Here is a 21,207-nt window from a genome sequence, read left to right as displayed (position 1 = left end):
AAAAGCAGGAATCAAAAGCAGTTTATCTTTGCCAAAAAGGAGAATTATGTCAAGTATTTTCTCAGGGAGTGAATAATATAAAAATATTGGTTTCATTTTTCCACACCACATCATATCATCATGATCTGATTTTAACCTCCAAATTAAAGACATGATTTGATTTGATGAGGCCAGTTTTACCACTGAAGACTCTGAGACTGTGCCTTGTTATATTTGTAGGTATTTGTAGATTGTAGCACTTAAAATAGCTGATTCTAGTACTTTCTAGACTCAGTATGTTTATGTTTTACCACATTATCCATCAACCAAGTATTTCCCCACAATTTAATTTACACAAAGTTAAGATCAAAAAGTTGTCTCATTAATACTTCAATAGTTTCTTTAACTATCTAATCATCATCATTAACACATTAACAGTATTAATAATGATAAATAACAATAAAATGCGCAAAGTTTTTGTTTTGCAGCTCTAGCATCCTCGTTCAGTAGCGTTGCAGCAGGCTGCACTGTGAGACTGTAGCTGTGATGGATGACTCAATGAGGGTCTGCAGAAAATGTTGAGTCACGTTTTGTAATTGGGCACAATGCTGTTACGTGGCCTCTGGGGGGCAGTGCTTCTACACTGTAAGACTCAGGGCTGTTACAAGTGATTTCTCAGCAGCAGAATGAGAAAATGACTTTCTAATGTGCTGATTTATCTGTTGAAAAACTATAATGAGCAGGTATATTTAATGACTTAATTTAATGTTTTGGGATTGGCTCGTATTTGCACTGTATTCAAATCAAATCCACTCTCAGTGTGGCTGTTTCCAGCAGCTCTGTCCTCACTGAAGCGATCACTTTTTCATTGCATCTATTAGAATAATTATCTACTGTCAGTCAGCGGCTCTTGTGCCTCTACGCTTGTTCACAAAAAGTCAAAGAGGCATCCAGTGGCTGAAATGACCAATCGAAACCCTCTCAAACCTAAACCACCTGAGAGTACTCTTCCCTCACCCATGTGATTATGGGCCACTTGTATCTACTGTTGATCTCCCCACACAGTAAACACCAGATTTTGTTTACCCGGTGTCGATTTAGGCTTTTGGTAGAGCAATGTGCCGTTTCATACCAGGGTGCCAGCCGAGGTCAGATGCCCCTGCTCCCTCCCATATGGACAGATAAGTGGTTTAACCTCGTAAAAAGATGGACCAGCTGACAGCCGCCCGACAGATTCAGGCTTGAGCTGCTGTTTGAGAGGTGTGGGATTAGAGGAGAAAGAGCTGTTCTGACAGAGGAACATGACTCAGGCTGCGGGGTCCGGGAGCCTCTGGGGGCCTCAAACAAAGAAGAGAGTAGCTTAAGGTCACTTGTACAAAAACAGCATGCAGTGTTTGACTCTGTACCACCAACTGAACTATCAGTGAAAACTATCAGCTTTCAGTTACAGCAAACAAGAAATAAAACTCTCCAGAAAAAGATGATCAATATTAAACCTCTAAAAAGTCTCAAGTGTTGGTGGAGGCGCTATAACAAGAATCACATAAACATGTACTTAGGTTTCTAAGGTAGCTAAGTTAAGGTACTTTAATTAGTGTAAATCCTTTATAATAATGATCTTTTATACAACTTTGTTATGGTGAAAGACCAAAGTAAGCAAAATGTTCTTACAGGACAGTGACACTAAACATATGACATATTTTTAAATGCACTGGTATGGGATCAATACTTGGTATTGGCTGAAATGCAAATTTCATGCATCGGAATCGGTGTCAGGGAGGAAAGAATTGTATCAGAGCATCTCTAGATGAAACTGAACATTTTAGAGTGATCTTTTATTGTTATCAATCCAATGTACACTGCTGCTTTTTAATCTGCATCTCTATATGCCACACCTGACAGGTGGGTGGATTATTTTGGCAAAGGAGGAACAAAATTTGAGAGAAATAAAGAAAGAAAAGAAGAAATTTTACATAATTTTACTTCAGTAAACGGTTTGAATGCAGGAAGCTTACTTGTTTATGTACAATAATATTTTGTCACTATCACATGCCATGTTACTTTTAAGTTATTATCATGTACAATATTTCTTTTTTAATATCATGAACAATATTACTTTCATTATCATGTGCAATATAACTTCATTATTGTTATCATGCACAAGGTTACATTTTAACATGTGCAACATTGTTGCATTGTCATGTCCAATAATATGTTTAATATATTGTGCAATATTATGTTTATTATTATTATCTTGTTCAATATTACTTTTCATTATTATTATCATCATGCATGTAATACCATGTGCAATATCACTTTTAATATCATGTGCAAAATTACTTTTCATTATTACTCAAATGTAGAATGTTACATTTAACATCATGTGCAATATTACATTCATTATCATGTGTAACATTCTGGCTACTTTTTCTTTTTTGTGTACTTTTTTTTACTTATTTCTTCTTATTTCTTTCTCCTCCGGGATTCGGTAAGTTCTGCCTTATCTTATCTTATCTTATCTTATCTTATCTTATCTTATCTTATCTTATCTTATCTTAATATATGTAACAAGATATAAAACACCTGACATTTAACATCTGTCTCTTTGGTTGGTCAGGATGCCTGAACTGTTTTCAGTCAACAGGTGTCCCACAGGGGTGGGTTAATGTCCCTCTCTGTTGACTGGCAGGTGGCCCACAGTTGAGTTTGATTGTGTCCTCGTGTCGTCATCCCGCCCCTTCCTCTCCCCTCCTGTCCTGTACGGTAACTTAAAGGTTTTCTTGTCGGGACAGTCGATTTCAGCGCACAGGGAGAGCACGACTCTCCGAACAGGGAGGAAACTCTGCAGCAGTCCTCATTAAAATTCCCTGCCCGTACACTCACCACGAAAACCTCCTTTAGTGGGTGGCACCGGCGTCCTGCGCGCCTCTTTAATTGCGCACCACGCATTAACGAGCGACCACGGATCACAGTTTCATCACCGCGGATCATCACGCTGCCTTGAGGCGGAGAGTTGCGCTTCATGTCCCGCTATTTACGGCGTCGGGGAGGCTGAGGGAGGAGGAAAGGTGGGCGCAGAGTCCCAGAGGTCCGGCAAAGGGTGGCGCCCTACGCATCTTATCCAGCGCTTGGACACGCTGTGCCGCGACCCACAGCGACACGCTCCGCGCCTGCAGACAGTCCGCCGGCTCCGTGTTGCAGCTCAGGATTGTGACATTTCTCTGTGGGGACTGACTGGCAACATGTGCGCCTGGATGGTGTGAAGTGTGACAGCGGTTCTGGGGCTTCATTTCTCTCGGATACGCCAAGTACCCGACGTTACGGCGCACCTTGTGTAATAGGTAAGTACATCAGTTTGATTCTCCACTTCAGATCAGACAGCTCAGCCTCTGATCTGTGTCCGTCTGTAGGGTGTCTGATTGGGTGCTCCTCCAGTACCTCTGCGTATTGATTGTGTTGAGGATTTGTCCGGAGGTTTCCAGGCAATCATGATCAGCAGTGACTGTCACAGACACGCATCAAATCACTGTCAGTGCTGCATCCAACTCACACTGCAACATACCCCAACATATTCCCTTCAGAGCATCATTTAATGCATTGCATGACATAGAAAGGTGCTGTCATCATCAGAAGTTGAGCTGCTGCTGGCCAGCTCTCTGAAAGCCTCCTGCAAAATCGTTTGAAAGACGAAAAGGAGGAATTGTTACAATTTACTGATCATGTTTTGTGAGGGAACAGTCTCAGACTCCCTTGACAATCCTACAAAAGGGAGAAGGCTATCTTGGCCAGTTAAGGAGATGTGTTCTAAAGTGTTTCATTAGACTTTGGGTGACACTTAATTCCTGGAGAGATTAATGGTAAAGATTCCTTGCAGTGGCTGGCTGTGGTCCCAGTTTATTTGCAGCAGTGAGCAGTAGGCAAGTTCATTTCCAAAAGTGAAAAAAAAAAAGTTTTTCAGGAGAGAGAAAGCCATCAATCTTGCAGCTTGAAGATCTCAGCTCAAAGTGTCCTTCAAGTGGTTTATTTCTCTGGCAACATGGCAGCAACAAAGCCGATAATAGGAGAAACTCTCTTAAAATGCAAGACTACCATGAATTTCACCAAACATCCCATTCAGCTTTGTTTTCGTGCACAGCGGGTTCGTATAGAGCCCAGTTTAAAGTGTGTACTAATTGAACCTGCCGGCCACTCTCTCCATTGTGGCAGGAATGTTTGGTTGCCTGTTCTCCACAGAAACCCCCCATTCCTTTGTTCTGGGGGACAATCCTCCAGTGCCATGTGTGTGCAGTGGTGGGGGGAGGGAGAGGGGTCAGCGGGGGTATTGACATCTGTAGCTGACAGCTTCCTCGGGTCGAGCTGACATGCTGTGATACCATGAATGGGTATTAGGGAACATACGAGCAGAGAACTTTACACTAATGAGGACAGTTATTCTTTAGGCACGATGCTCAGGGACCCGTCATGTATCCAGAGAGATATCATGCAAGGCTGCAAACATTTATTTAATGTAACTTGGTAGACAAAGATGATTTGTGTCATAGATTCATCTTTCTACAAATCATTTTGTTTTCACTGAATACAATTGATTAATCTGAAAAGAAACATTCAAGAATTGGTGTTTTGTGTGACTCGGTGACTCTGCAGTTTCTTCAGTGCACTGTTGTAAATATAAACAGCTGTACGCCTGCATTTGTCATGATTTCATAACTTACACTCAAAAGCTAACAAGGCATCAAGTGCAACAACACAAGACAGAGCAAGCTAGTTAAAATTACTTAGTAGTCCAACTAGTGTTGCTGATGGCTGACCGTTATCGGCCATAATGCTGTTTTCTCATACATTTTTCTTTTTTCAAAAAATGCGATTTGGTTCTGGTTCTGCCATTTGGATAATGCACTCGGCTATATTGCAATTTTATTGCAATTATTTTTGCAGCCCTACTAGCCAGCTAACTTTGTTTCAAGTTGAACACACCTAAGTTACAGACGGGGTGCTGACACGAAGACCCTTTTAAACCCAGCATGGGGATACATGTTGGACGCTCTACTGGAAGAGTTAGCTGCCCTCTCCCTTTGCTGGAGACTTTTCTCAGTTGAGTAAAATTTCATGAAAGTTGGTTCAATATTTGTCGAGATGTTTGTTAAAAAGTGATGGACCAGCAGTGCTGCCACCCCTAGAGCCACCACGACATCAAAGATTCTCTGTTTTCAGCTTCTCAATAATGAAGATCTGTTGCTTTATTTCATTTTAAATGGAATATTTTCAGAGTGTTTATAAGAAAAACAAGCACTTTAAAGACTTGTCCCTGTGTTCTGAGAATATGTAATGGGTGTTTATAGTCTACCTAAATCACAATTTTGTCCCAATGGGCTTCACAGTTTGTACAACACATGATACCCTGGATAATTTGATCCTTGATTTGTGTAAAGAAAACCTCCCTTAAAAAACTCATAAAGTCATGACTGGATGAATGACATAAAGAGGACAGTTACCATTACATTTAGAGGTTACTGCTGACAAATCCTGCCAGTTCTTTCTGGTGCTGTTCTGTGTGATAGAGGCCAAAGTGTGTCTCGGTCATTTCAACACCTTCCTATTTGGTGTGATACCTACTGTCAACAATGGGAAGAACTTTCAGAGGGCAGCGGCAGAACAATCTCCACAGCTGCTCTCTTATCACCTCTGTCAGGAAAAGTCTACGTTAACACTGAAAAACACCCGGAAATTATCAGCTTTCCCATCCAGAGCAACAGACCTCCCTTAAAAAAAAAAAAAAAAACTATGGAGGAAGTTCCAGGAAATGGGAAAATCTGGTTTCTGACTCTGGCAGCAGAAAGTTGGAGCTGATGGGAAACTGTTGGGGAACGTGACTACGGCGGTGTGAGCGGCTTTCATGATTGTAAGTAAGCGTCCCTCATGACTGGTGGAGAGTGGTACACCATGAGGTGGAATGCAGCCCCCACGGGCCCCTCATGTTACACAGTATGTGCTCAGGATGGACTTCGCACCTTCCTCCAAAACAGCGAGTGGCCAAAACAGGATTTCACTTAAGCAAAGGGAGGAAAAAGCCGGCCTGTGCCTGCGCGGTTTCTCTTCCTGTGTTTTCTAAATGCCACAAAGTATTACGCTCTTACAAATAAGGGTTCTTCCTGAGGGGCTGAGGTTCTACACAGAACCATTTGCTTCTGAAGAACCCTTTTTTGAAGAAAGGGTTCATCAAGGGTTCTTTGTAAGACTAAGGGTTCTATTACAAAACCCTTTTGGGAGAACAAGTTCTTCGAAGAGTGTTGAAAAGCTTTGCATTATAATATAAAAGGGTTCTTGTTAGAACAACCTGGGTCAGTTCTGGATAAAACCCTGGGGATATGGCCAGGTTTTCATCTAGAACCCACGCAGGGAGTTCTACCACAAAACCTTCTATACCTTGAAGTGTATAAAGGCTCTCGGCAGAACCTCCTGGGTGGATACTAGATGAAACCTGTGAAACCTGTTTTTTTGTAGTAGAACCCCCTGGGTGGGTTTTTGATAAATCCCTTAGTATATAAAGTGTTTGCAGTAGAACCACGTGGGTAGGTTCTACATGAAACCCTTGGAGTATAAAAAGGTTCTCTGCAGAGCCCCCTGGATGGGTTGTGGTTAGCACCCTTAGAAGAAGGAAAAGTTTTGGATAGAACCTTCAGTAGAATGATTGGAACCACAGAAGGGTTCTCCTTTATAACCTCTCATAGTGGGTTCCAAGTGAAACCTTTCACAAAACACTTTATGTTGGGTTCTAGGTAAAACTCTGTGAAAGGTTTCCAATTGGAACCATTATAGAAGGCTCCACTGGGAACCAAAAAGCCAAAGAACCCTTTATTGTTCTAGTTAGCACCTTTATTTCTAAGAGCGTAACGAAGGCCCTGAGATGCTTTCAAAATGACTTTCATTTAAGCTGAGCGGGGCTCATATACAGGAACCACGGGGGGAGAAGCCGAGCTGAAAAGCAAGCGAAAGCTGCTCTATTCAACCAAGAAGAAAAATAAATTCTCCCCCTCAGCCACTTATGATCCTATCAGCTAAAGAGCGTTCCCATAGGACCAGAAGGAGCCTGGGTCAGTCGTGCAGAAAGAAGAAAACCCTCTCTTTCAAGTTGTTGGCATTTGAAAGCCATTGTACTGTATACAGTAGTGTCAGAGCAGGTTCTGTTTGTCCATCGGGGCTATCAGAGTGAATGATATGCCTCAGGTAAACAAAAGCCTCGAGCAGAGGTAACCCCACCTGCCCTGACCGAGCAGAGGCCACAGGAAACACAGATAGAAGAAGAAGAGGGGGCGCTGGTAATGAATAACTAACCATTATGATGATTAAAGGGGGCGGTGGGCACGGGGAGATAAGAGTGCGGTGGTGACCGTCCGAGCATGAGGTGTTTACAAGGGGAATTCCTCACATTCCTCAGCTGCAGCCATGCCACTCCAATCTGCACCTCCACCCACTGATGGTCACCCTCTGTGCCAAGAGGGACCCAAGGGGTGAAAGGGCCCAATGAGTTCCTTCTCAGGAAATAGCCGCTGTAAATGTGTTATGTAAGGCGATTTTTGCTTCAGAGATTTGGGGAAGAATTTGATAGAGCTCCTACGGCAGGCTGAGGAACACGTGCAGCAGATCCCTGCAGGGTTAAAATTCACACAAAGGCTCATTTTTAGCTTTGAGTGGAATAATAGAAAGATAAGTCAAAGCCTGAATCTGAAGTTTTTACATACATTTCACTTTGTTGGTAGTATCCAAGGTGATGTTATCTAAGGCTGTGATGGTATGGATTTTCTCTTACTGAGGTGACAAAGGAGCATATTCCTGCAGGATTGCAGTTAACCGCAACTGCCTTAATAATTACGTTTTATTGAACTTTATTTAAGTATACTGTCCTGATCGTAGCACCTTTTAATGAATAGGGCAGTGCGTAAGAGTGTGCTGCATGCAGGTGCTGCAAAGCAGAAACATAATCTTGGCAGTAAATGTACAGTTCAGGTTACAGCGTGTCCTTTAATAAACACTGCAAAAAGTCTCCTTTGTTATTTTCCATCTGCTGGTGACAGGGTCAGTCCTGAAAAGAGCTGAGCAAGAAAGAGTTAAGAGTTAAGCTAATGCTAACGCTGGTGTTTTCTCTTTACAACGTTGGCTCGATTGATCCTGCTGCTGCATCTTTTTGGAAACGTGGTTAAAAAAATCCATAAAGATAAATCCAACACTGAATGTCTTTTGTAGTTATGTGTCCATTTTTCTTTCTTGAAAGCTGAAATTGTTTTTCTTAACACGTTGTTAGCTACCCACTGACGATCCCAAGATGCCTTGGGTAGAGTTATGAGGCATTGCATATGAGGCAATGCAGAAAAGACATGTTAGCCTGTTGCAGTAATATTTTATCATCAGGTGATAAATCAACCTAAATATGTGGATACAGTTAATGTTTTTTTGTTATATACTAAATGCTCTGAAGGCTTAACACAATCTCTGGTGCCTTTTTCTGTAAGGACACCATAAGGCTGGGTTTAACTTGAGTCTATGAAAACATTTTGAGATTTTTTGACCGATAAGACCATTAAGTTTGGCAGTTGCTACTTTAATATGAGGTATTTTCTTCCCCCTGTCTGTTTGAGGGGTGTTTGTGTTGTTAACACTTGAGAACCCCTTTAAACCAGTCATGTCACACAACAAAATGTTCAAAAAATGTCCTGCAGAAGGATAAAATGTGTCTGATATTTTGTTTGGTGTTTATTATCCTCACGTGGAAAGTGAAACACAGGGACTCCTCGGGACACAGAGGGTTTGTGTTTTAGGATCATTCGTCACATTTTTTTTAATTCAGTGCAGATGACCGGTGCTAATAGGATTATGAAAAGGCCTGGTGGGAGGAGGAGAGGTCCATGGGGGGAAACATGTTACCCTTGCAAACCCGGGCCCTGAGGGGGGTCATGTGATGAAGGGGGACAATACTAGCAGGTGTCAGTCCGATGATTACGGGGTCTGAGGCTGGGCTCACCTATGGGGATTAGTCAGAGCCTCTAATGGATGGAAGGTTGTGACCCCGGCCAGCGAGGAAGCAAATCGCCACCCTCTCACCCAGAAAAGTGCTATTCTATCAAGTTGAGAGACAGAGCTTCTAGTCTCTGGTTTCCTTGGCAACTTCTTCAAACTAGATATTTGTTCTTTCAGCGCTGAACTTATTGCAACACTAAAAAGCACAAAGATCCTTTCCTTGATAATTTGTGAATCCCATCTGGACACAGCAGATTGTATTCATAGTCTTTGTCGAAGCTTTTGAGCATGCAGTCAGTTAAAATCGAACCTTGTGTACTGGCCAGACTCATCTTGTAGAGGCTGCAGATTAAAGTAGCACCATATGCTGGGGACTGAGGAGCCCCCTCCCCAAGGTAGAGCTTATTATTGTGCTCTATGTCACTGTCAGCAGCTAATTGTTGTGGAGGATTGAGGTGACGGGGGGAACAACTCCCCTATCTTGTCTTAAATGCTTGGTCATCTCGGCTTTACTCTAAATCGAAGCATTTCCTTTTCCAAATACACACACACTCACACACACCCTCTGCATTCGTAATCACCTTGCCAAAGCCAGCATTTGATTTCATGACTCACACTACTCTTTTTCAAGCTGTTTGATTCCAAGTTGAGGCAGTGCAAATGCCAGGGAAGGAAATCCGGAGCTCTTGAGTGTATAAAAACCATTGTTTTCTCTCTGTGCCCTGCCCATGCCGCATACGGCTCATTTCATGGCTGCTGGACAGCCTGATTGATGGGCTGAAGACCAGCAGGGCTGGTGTTCCTCATGTACAGTGCTCGGCAAGGCGGGAGTCAAGTGCTCGATGGGTCATATGAGGTAAAAGTTAAATACATAGGAAATGGAAGAAGGAAGAGGATTCATCAGCCTGCGACAGGGTGCGCTTTGTGCCAAAATGCTCTTTAAGCACAAAAGGTGATTTTCTGAGGAACTCTCAGGGCGAGTTCACACCAGCCTTGTTTGGTCCGGTTCAACTTAACCCTGGAACATACCATTGTATGTGTCATTTCATTTTCTCTTCCTGTTTTTGTGACTGGTGAACTAGTAGCACATTTACTACTAAATACGGACTGGCAGAGGACAAACTTGACTCATGATGAAGTGAGAAATGCATGCATTATTAAATTATTTAATACTCTCTTATGTGTGGTCCTCTGCTGATTATCAACACAAGAAACAAGAACCAGTCCTGTTTAGTCCAGTTGAACCAAACTCTGGAGCGTTTACCCCCTTGGTGCAGTTCATTTAGGTTGCCTGGAGCGGATCATTTTTGCTGTGAACACCATCAGAGTAAGGGTTGAGCAATATCAAAATTGGCATATGACGATGTCCGCAGTTATGTCCACAGCTGTCCCAGAACAGAGAAGTTGACTTGCTCACCAGCTCGCCAGTGTAGTCACAGCAGCTCCACACTGTCGCTCTGACAACAGCATCCAGCTGTCTCACTCAGCCAAGAAAACTCTCCAGTGAAGGGAGCAGGCAGATCAACTCTCGCATCCCTGCCAGGTGAGCATATATCCCCGTGCTGGGTTTAAAAGGGCCTTCATGTCTGCACCATATGTCTGTACGTTTGTTGTATAAGCTGGCTAGTTGGACTAAGGAAGCTAAACTATGAAAACAATAGCAGCATGATTGACAGACACACACTAGCAGTGTAGCAGGTTTGGTACTATGATGCATTTTTCAGGACAGGAAAAACCCACTGGACACTATGAGCGATGTGCAACTTGTACAGTGTATTTGATGTTAGCAGTAGCAACTTTGCAGCTAGTTAGCCAAACATTAACATAACTCTGTTTCCTATATTTACATTAGCTAGGCCAACTATCATTTTATTGATATTTTATTGTTAGCTCCTGCGATGTTTGGCTCATGTTTTCACAGTAATATTTTTATACTTCTTCATGACTTCAGCTCCAGTTCATTGCACAGAAAGATTTCTCACTCTGATTTTGTCAATTCCTTATTGCTGCATCTTCTTCTTGTGCAAATTTGTAACAGCTGGGTTAAATTTACTTTGGATTATGTTCTTGTACGTCCATTTTTTTTTTTATGAGAACCAGTTTGGCTTTCTGCTTCTTTTTATTTTCTCTGTATTATCCATCTTGGAGCAGCTAGCTAACACAGGCTAACCAAGTGTGTTAGTTAAGCTAGCTAACAACTGACAATAATACTTTCCAGAAACATTAAAGAGTGAAACGTAACCATAGTAAATGGTCACGTTTCAAATCATGGTTTAACTTAAAATTATGTTGCACCAAACTTTAAAACTAGCTCAAAATTAATAAAGTTAAAATTTTAACCTCACTTTAAACCTCACTTTAGTTTTTACTCTAAATCAAATTAAATTTAATTTAATTTTGTTGCACCAAAACTTTAAACTCCAGTTTAAAACTTAGAGTAGTTTATGCATCCAGGCACAGACCTTTAGGTGTGAATCTGCCCTTAGCCTACAAGACTGCTAGCTCACAGGCTAGAATGAAGTATGTCCCTGACGTCTTCCTTGGTGAAGGTGTCATGGGAGCTGACATTTCATTGTAATCATTGCGTTAACCACCTCTGGGAGAACTCCTCAAATATGAAACTATCGGCGCTTGTCACCCCCAATTAGAGAGCAGTTTACACGGTTTTGCTCCCATTCTCCTCCTCCTCCGTCTCGCTCTCCAGTCGAAGAGATTCGTGGCCCCCGAGGGGCTGGAAAGCTGTCTAGTAATCTGAGACAGCATTAATACTGAATAAGATGGAGCGAGGCGTTGGCCCTGCAAATTAATTTCCATATACAGAGCGGCATTTAAAAAAAACAAACTGCAAAATGACTCAGTGGGATTTCGCCTGTTATGTTTGTGTGTGTTTGTGAGTGAAAGTGTTTGTGGTGCTGCTGGTAGTGGTGGCAGCTACATCACCATGGAGACAGTGGCATTATCGTGTAGGGAGGACATTGATGCTGGAGTGAGTACAGCATTGGCAGCAGAAAGGAGCAACATGGCAACAACAAAATCCACTGGGCCACTGGGCAGACGTCTGGTCTAACATCAAACCAGACACTTGGCAATATTTCCTCTTTAAAATGTCCTTCAGTGTCTTTCACTAACTTCACTGTCTTCACTTTCATATCTTCTGACCCCGATCCGCTGAACCACGAGATCCGTGTTCACACCCAGATTATCTCACATGCACTGAGAATGGTGAACTGCTGTGAACGACGGGCAGCACAAGCCGAATGAAACTGCTGCTGAAGCTGCTGGAATGACTCCCCTCCTCCTCTTCCTCCTGCTCCTCCTGACTCCCTGAAGAGGAGAGTGTCCTTTGGGGAAGAAGAGATGACTTGACGTTTTGGGTTTGTCAGAAGCTGCAAATAAATTGGACACACTGGTCGCTGCGCCGGCTGTTTGTGCTGTAAAAACACCGCAGCTCGCTGTGGTATACGATATGTCAAACATGCTGTAGTAACTGCAATGATTTTTCTCTCCCTCTCAACACTGTAATGAGAGTTTATGCATCTGGTGCTGCTGGATTCGTTCCACATCTTTCTTGTTTCTGTTGCATACACAGTTGCAGTCTCATGCCAGTGCGTTTGCAAATTTGACCTCCTTAAACTTATAATCCTTAAAGAAATATTTTGGCGTGTTGTGAATTATGCTTATTCACTTTCTTGCTGGAAATGACAGGGGGAGATTGATACCACTCTCTGTGTCATTCCTGTGTATTAGAGCAAGGAGGCAGCAGCCACATTGATATTAAATAGTTGGATAAACACAGGTGTTACCAAAGATACTCAATAAGGTCCCATTCCATTTAGTGCAGCAGAGCCTTTCCAGTGAGCCAACATGCAGAATAACAGCTCCCTGACTCTGTTTGACCTGCTGACCTTCTTTGCACTTCTGTTACATTACAAAATGGCTGCTTTGCAAAACATCTGTTAGCTTAGCATAACGACTGAGAACAGCCAGCCAAGAATTACAGACAAGATGCAGGATGTTAAATATTGAGTTTTAGAGATGTTGGATGTATTTTTTGATCTTCTCATCTCACTCAGTCCTTGTTGATTTGGTGACACAAGGGGCAGCAAAAGTGCCCCAAAGTCCCACTCCAGTGTATTTCGGCATTTTTATGATAAGTCATGTTATTCTGAGTCATTTTCTTGCACTGTTGATTAACCAGACTGTTCGTCAAATATTTTCACTCAATGTTAAAATGGCAAAAATGAAACTATGACATATGACTAGAGGTATCATCACTTATCGAAACTGAAGGCTCATTTCAATCGATTTTCATTTTAATATTGATATTGTGACAGCCTTATGTATGACTATAATAGAAGCATGAAGTCGAATGCTGTCCTCCAGTGCCTCTACCAACAGTGACGCTTTAGCTGCTCCCTCTGCAGTGACACGACATGAACTGAAGAGTAAAGCACCTGGAGGCTAATTGTGTTTAATGATTTTGGGCTAATATTATATAAATAAAATTTGACTTGGCTTGAGTGTGTGCCACATATTGGCAGTGATGCCGTCCCCACGGGGATGTAGGGTTAGCCAGGGAGATAGGGATGCAGCTTGGCTCTCTTCCACAAAAATCCTCAGTCTCGTAACTTGCGTTGTGAGAGTGACTGCTTTCCATGCTAGTGCTCATCATGTGTTGACCAATCTGGTTCCCATGGTAATGGATTGTGTGAGACAAATTAACCTCACCCCTATTCTGTGTTTGAGAAAGAACATCAATCTAAAAACCTCACTTAACACTGGCTCGAGTTGGGCTTTTCTTTTTTAAAACGTGGTTGCTCGGTTTGCAAACGTGCAAGTGATTTGTAGTAAATTATCTACAACTTGCAGAACCACAGGAATGGTCCTCTAAATTGTGACGCTCCCACAGTTTTGCCTTCTGCGGTCCAGAAGTCATCTTTTGCAGAAACTGTCACCGCAGCGACTCTTAAAATAATGTCCGTGAGGTTTGGCCGGCTACCCTGCTTTCCCCTGGGCACTCGCTCCATTCTTCACTGTTCCACTAATAATAGATCCCGCTGCTCATCCCGATGCTTTGTCCCACGCCCAACATCACACAGAGGAGAGAGAGACAGCAGAGTGATGGAGGCACAGACACCTGCAAATTCTCTCCCAGCCAGCCCTGTCGCCCCGCGGGGCCGAGCATTTGACATTTAACTACGATAGCCGTAAACAGGCCACTGGAATGCCATTGACATTCATTTTGTCTGGCACAGTTTTTTTTTCACCGGGTTGGTTTTGTTTCTGTGCAACTCTGCTCCGTGACAGTTTAAAGCCAAGACGGGATGCAGTGAGGAAGCATCTCTCTGAAACTATATGCAAAGAAAGAGTTAGCAGCAGAAAAGTTTTGCGGAAAATCGTTTCATCTAGTGCTGAAATGATTAATAATCTATTAATGGAAAAGTAAACATCCACTATTTTGATAATCACTTATCATTTAAGGCATTTTTTTAAAAAAAGCAAAAACAGTTCAGCTTTTCAACTGGGACAATTCGCTGCTTTTCTCTATTCAAATTAAAAGTAAGCAGTTTAGGCCACTTGTATTAAATTAGTGCATTCTTTTAATATTGGAAAACAGCAAATTGGACCCAGTGGTGTCTGCAGACGGGTGACAAATTATTAGGTGGCAAAATATGCAACATTTTCCTAAAAAACAAAATGTATGGAAATATAACTCCTTTCGACCATTGCTTATGACCCACTGGAAGATTTTGCTGTGCTTTGCTTTTGACAACCCCATAATCTTGGTATTTTTTGTCCTTGGATTGAGACTAAGAATATGGAAATTAACTGAAAAATAGGTTATGGACGTTATAGTCTGTTTTTTATGCAGTAAAGAGAGAGTTAATCTGTGCTGGTGGCTCATGGTGGAAAAACACCTTACTAAGACACTTTTTGTTTGTTTTTTCTTTAATTTGTCAACTTTGTTTATTTGTCCCTCAGTGGGTGGAGACCAGTATTTATGATAACTCCATGTACCTCGCTGATGAAACACAGTTCATTATGTAACCAGCTGGATGTAAAGGGTGTGCATCAGCTGTGGTTTATCACTTAATCATAGACTGTGTGATGCTCCATCTCTAGTGTGGAACCACCATTTCATCCATAATATTAAACACTGCTGACTGTGTGTGTGTGTGTGTGTGTGTGTGTGTGAGAGAGAGCACTTGTGGTGTCACAGATCTCATCCTGTCCATGCTGAGTCGAGTTTGTTCCTCCGCTGTTTACCTATTCATTAATTCAGCCATGAGTGATGGCACGGGCAAACCAAAGCTCTCCATCCTCTGGTAATTAAACGTCTGTTGGTGAGACATTTTTCTCCTGGAAAGCATTTTAAAAACAGACACACGTGCACGCACACACACACATTCACGTGCGCACACACACACACACACACAAGTGCTCCAAGATGCTGCCGGTGGGCGTCCCGGGCTAGCGTTGGTAATTAGCGTGCTGAGTGGTTGCACTGATTGCTTCATTATTTCTCCGAAAGGCATCTGTGAGAGATATTTGATGGATGTTGCATGTTTGACAGTAATCCATGCTAAAGCTCCTAATGTGAACATCATACTCTTCAAAACTTTAACGCTAGGCTAAAGAACCAAAGTACAAATACTTCTTTACTGTACTTTTCTGACAACTTTTTGCTTTTACTTCCTGCATTTTCGGCACTTGCTACTCAGGGTCATTACTTTAGTTTTAATGCATTTGAGGGGAATTATTGATTATCTGTATTTTGCATCATTGTGCACCACCTCCCCAACATCAAGACAGATTTCAAGCCTAAATGGATGAGACAATAACACATAGAATAGACGATTCCGTGGAGTGTCCATCAGTATTTATAATGCATGACAGACATAACAAGATGAAAAAGACATAACATGACATAAAAGATGTAACAAGACAAACGATGCAATAAGATGTAACAAGACAAAAAAGATATAACAAGACAAGAAAGACATAACAAGAGCTGAATGATGTAACAAGACATAGGAGATATAAAAGACATAAAGGTTATAAGAAGAAAAAAAAAGATGTAACAAGACCAAAAAGATGTAACCAGACAAAAAACAAAAATGGAAAAGACATAACAAGACGAAAACTATGTAGAAAGACATGACATGACAAAAGCACTTCTACTTGAGTACAGAACGTGTGTACTCTTGCCTCCTCTGAGGCTCAGCTACCCAACACCTATAGGAACATCATTATTTACTAAAGGGTTTTGACGTTACATCCTAGGAGAAGCTCACACCCTGATCCTCTTGCATAAGATTTACTCAGTGCAACACCAAAGCTCAATGTAATGAACCATCATTGCACAGTTAACTCAACATAAACACAAATCCTCATATAGCTTGTGTGTTCCCGTTCATGAGTGTTAGAGTTGTGCAAGAGATGGTTGCCTCAGTGTCATAAGAGGACTTCAAAACTGATTCAGAATAATTGCCTTGTTTTGCTCACAGCGGTTCAGCCTGATGCTGTGAGCAGGACAGCAATTATCAACTGTGTGGCCCAGTTTCACAAACAAGGATTATTTTTGGATGCTACAAGATATTAATGGCTGTTTCTCATTGAGGGTTTCAGTCATTGTCAGCAATGATTAGGCCAATCATGTCCCTGAAACTGGAATTGTTTCCAAGGTGGTTGATGTTTCTGAAGGGCTTTCAAAAGTTTCAAGGCAAAAGTAGACATCATGCAGCTCAGAGCTTTGAATTCAGTACTGAAATTGATTGATTTATTGTGTCAGAAAATGAATAGACAACAACTTGATTGTCTGTTTTAAGTTATTTACAGCCACACTAGCAGCATGGCTTGTCCTTACAGCATGCTAACATGCAGTTTTTGATTATCATGTATTAGTTTTTAGTTATGTTTCCAGTTTGGCTTGTACTTATAGCATTCTAACATGATGCTAAGTAGCGTGCTAGGTTACCTAAATGATGGTGAAACATCATACCTGCTACACAGCATGTTAGCATGCTGACTTTAGCATTAAAAACAAGCAATTTGAAGATTCCACCTTGTGTTTTTAGTAATAAAATGGCCATTTTCCCACAGTTCTGTGAATAAATAATCAAATAATCATGAAGAAACTAGATTTTAATCAGCACTGTAAGTAATCATTAGTTGCATTTTGGGTATGTCAGTTTGGGGAAAGTTAATTTTCTTAATCGGGTTTTAATTTAATTTGATTTGTGCACCTTCAGGGACATTAAGAAAGTCCAATAAGCAGATAGGATCATAACAAAGAACACAATCCCACACACTGTTGATTTTCTCTTTATTTTCAATAAACTGCAGGATGTTTTTTTCAGAGATATTTCTGTACAAATAGTGCTTGTCTGCTTGATAATTTGTCTTTCTAGTCTGTAGACACGCAAGATTGGCCAATTCTAATATACGCCATTATTAGTAATTTGCTGTGTTTCTGATGACAGTGCTGGCACCACAGGGGGCTGTCTGCTCCGTGATATTAATCCAAATAATGTGTCACAACTCTGCCCCAGTGACACCTCCTCCACTGTAACTGGACTCCCACTGGACTGTCCTCAGTAGGATCTCACTTTAAAATGTCAACCCTGTCAGGTCCGCACGCCGTCACATCTTCTGTCATCTCCAGGTAAACATCAGTCCCAGCGCCGCAGGGAGCGCCGGCTCAAGCCATTAAAGCTGTGGCTGCCACTGCTCCTTTTCCATCAAGTTTTACACTTCCAGCACCAAACCAAATACCGCTTCTTCTCTACTTCTTGCTCTCTTAAGAAGGTCACCGCTGTCCGGATGGAAGACTCCAAGCTCTGAATCACTCTGAATCACCTCTGAAGTGTGCCAACCACAAACTTGCATGTGTTATTTGGTGTGTGTGTGTGTGTGTTGTACCACATGCAATTTAGCCTTGCTGTAATTGGCTTATTAGGCCTTTAGTCTGTTTGGAGAATTGAGCAACTGGGCTCCTCATCCATGAGTAAATTCTCCAGTTTCAGACCAATTGTCCTTGTCATGTTTTTGTAGAGTGCATCTGCCTTCGTCTGTCAGCCTGAATCACACAGAGGAGGCCTAATTGACGCTATGTGTGTGTGCGTACAGCGAGCCAGACACACTCTCAGGACTAGCAGCTCTTGGACTTAATCCGTCTCTCTAATAGTGGGGGATGGAGCGGAGTGGGGAGGAGGAGTAGGAGAGAGGAGAACAATACAACGTCTCTCCCTGCCTCTCCGGACACGTGGTTATCGCTCGGCGGGAAACCTCTGGACCTTGGACGTTCTCTACGGATGTGGCTCTTCTCGTTCTCTCGTCCCAGCTGGCTCTCGGCAGTCCCTGCTGCACCGCTCAAGGAAACGAGGTACAATACGCGCCCCCCCTCCAAAAAACATCCTACCCCACTGCTGTTCGTTCCTGCCATTGTCACCCAGACAAGAGGCTGCGTCAAGAGGTAAAATTAGGAATGTGTGCATAGAGTGAGGAACTTCCTGGACTCTAGAGGCATGTTGCTGTCCTGTTTCTGCAGAGAGTATGTTTGAACCGAGGCGGGAAGTATAGAGACACAGTGGAAGCAATATGTATTTCCTCCTTCGTGATGCAAATTGTTGTATACAGCAGCACAGGATTGCTGTGTCTACATCATGGACATTCCTGAGGGCACCAGAAGGCCTTGTTTCCTGTCCCGCTCCGGACATAGCTCCCGTGCTGGTCATAGATACTCGCAGTGACATTATCAGATCAGGAAAGATATGCATTTCAAGATGTAAGGGAACAAAAATGTGACAATAGGCGGGTGGAATTCAGTGGAACTGACAAACAGTATTGTTCTGGAACAAAGGGATTTCCTCAGTTAGTTATTCCCTTTTATGATTACATCAGTTTCTTTAGTCTCCTTAGTCGCACATCGGTCTCAATTGTAAAAGACACACAGTTTTATTTCCCAACATTTTTGATTTGTTACCCTTTAATCTTAATCCCACTGACTGGGGTACCCACAGCCCTTAGTTATATTTATAATTGTCATGTTTAATCTAAGGCTGCAAAGTCTGTAATATGTCAGAAAACAGTGAAAAATGTCAACCACAGTCCAAGATAATTTAATTTGATAATAAATGAAGCAGAGCAGGAAATCTCCATATTTAAGAGGCAGAAAACAACATTTTCCGCCACTTTGCATGAAAAATTGCTTCTTATTGTTGAGTCCTGAATGACATGTTTTCTGTTTTACTTCCTGCTTCTTAATATACCAGTGTAATACTCTATAAACTCCACCTATTGATTTTCAATAGATGGAACTATTTATTGGTTGAGTTTATGTTTGCATGGGTAATAATTTAAAGTAACACACTCATTTTAAAAGATACAGATAGAGATTTCCTCATGTCATCTACTATTTTTGTTTTACACAACAAGTAAATTTACTTTAACTTTTCTAAAGGTTTTCTAGGTTTTTGTTTCTTACAGTAGTTAACTCTTTGGGTCCCCAGTCAGCTGTTGTATAATTTGTTGGTAGGATGAGGGTTCAAGACCAGAAAAATCTGCTTAGATTACTCGTCACAGGTTGCATTTGTCTATGAGACTGATTTTCCCATCTCACGTTTTAATTTAAGTCCTATTCAGTCCAAAGATTCGCGACACGACAAGTTGAAACTTTCAACTCCCTGCAAACGTCTGCAGCGTTCTGAAAACCTGCCAGTTTGCACGAATGCGACCACATGAGACAGTGTATTGTCTCCATAGCAACAACTTTCCGTACTTTAGCCCTAATTGATGGTTTTTCAGGCTTTTTTTTATAGCCGTATCGAAGATATAACATCTTTAAATATGAATGAGCACAGTGATGGTGAGTTACTTGCTTCAGTTGCATTTCTAGTAATGATTAAACGGCGAAAACATTAAAGGAGTGGAGTGAGGGAGCAGAGCAAAAGCAGTGAAGTTGTGAGTTTAGCAGTAAATTTTCATTTTAAGCCTTGTGTCATACAGGCTGTTCCTCAAACAAACTGATGAGGTGAACTTCTCTTTCCTCTGTCCAAAACTTTGTAACCAACGTGACCAGCTGACTTTGCTATGAGCTGATTGGCTGTTAAAAACAGGTGACGTATCTTTTTAGACACTGCTTACCTGACAGCTGAGTCTCTGGTGACGCTATCACCTGGCTTTCGTCGAGCTGAGATGGATCAGTTCACACCACTGCAACTTTTCCCTGAAACATTCAAAAACAGTTTTGTCTCATTGTGAATCTTTGGTGCATCTGACTGTCCTCAGTAGCAATGAAGCTAGTTAGTTGATCTTGAGTTAAGATTATTTGGTCAATTATCCAGTATTTCACAATATAAAGAAAGGAGTAGGGATGTAACAATTAGTTGATTGATTGATTAGTCATTTGAAAGGAAATAAGTTGCTATTTTGATAATTGATAAATAGTTTGTGATTTTTCAGGCTGTTTTTCTTTGTCATTTTTGATCATAAATGAAGAATCCTTTGGTTTTGGTTTTATGAGCCTATTTAACACATTTTTTTTACATTTTCTAGACTAAAAATAATCATCAGCTTAATTGATAATTAGAAATAATTGTTAGTTCCCGCCCCATGGAGAAGTCCTTTCTTGTAAATAATCTCAAGACCTCTCTGATTTATCTGACGGCCCCAAAGGGGGTCCCAGTCCCCAGGGTTGGAACCACTTTTCTATTACATTAGTCCATTAAATTTTGCAGCATCTTCATTAATAATAACTTGAGTCCCCTCAGACGTCAAACCGCTCTGACAGTGACTCTAAGAGACCAGAGTTTGTTTTTGCACTCAACACCCAGCATGTTGAAATCAACACACTGTCCCACCCTGTTACATCTGTTATGTTGATTTGAGGGGATTAGACTTGTTTATGGTATTATGCCCTCAATGTTGGTGGCAACCCCGGGCGTCTTATTTTGCATTAAGTAAAACCTAGAAGAGTGAGGCCAGGCTCACGCCCCGTGGGTACGATCCTGCGTTTGTCATCTTGCACCACTACATTTTTAATCTCTCGCCCTCAAGGCAAATAAAATTGCTTTTATGTTCATGCCTGATACTTTGTTAGGTGACATGAATCATTTAAACACGCAGCTCAACTCCAAACTGCGTCTTTCTTTCGTACGTGAAGATCCATCCTTTCATCAGCGCTCGTCTGGATGTGAGAGCAGTGCAGTTAACCTT

At 41.8% G+C, this 21,207-nt stretch overlaps 1 protein-coding gene across 3 annotated transcripts in view; it reads left to right on the top strand.

Moving 5' to 3' along the window:
• Positions 1-2,729: 2,729 nt before the first annotated feature.
• The window catches only part of tmem108 (transmembrane protein 108), a 61,707-nt gene continuing 43,229 nt past the window's right edge, over positions 2,730-21,207 (top strand). The window contains exon 1 of one of the 3 annotated variants that reach the window (XM_084747546.1): positions 2,730-3,320. The gene's annotated coding sequence lies outside the window, so the exon portion shown is untranslated. Of the gene's footprint in view, positions 3,321-18,254; positions 18,377-21,207 lie in introns of those variants that run through there. The other 2 variants (XM_084747544.1, XM_084747545.1) reach the window with 2 other exon arrangements.

This window comes from Lutjanus erythropterus, chromosome 21 (genome assembly GCF_056507025.1).
Source record: "Lutjanus erythropterus isolate fLutEry1 chromosome 21, fLutEry1.hap2, whole genome shotgun sequence".
In the NCBI taxonomy this organism is placed as follows: domain Eukaryota; kingdom Metazoa; phylum Chordata; class Actinopteri; order Lutjaniformes; family Lutjanidae; genus Lutjanus; species Lutjanus erythropterus.
This window is presented reverse-complemented; position numbering and strand designations above follow the sequence as displayed.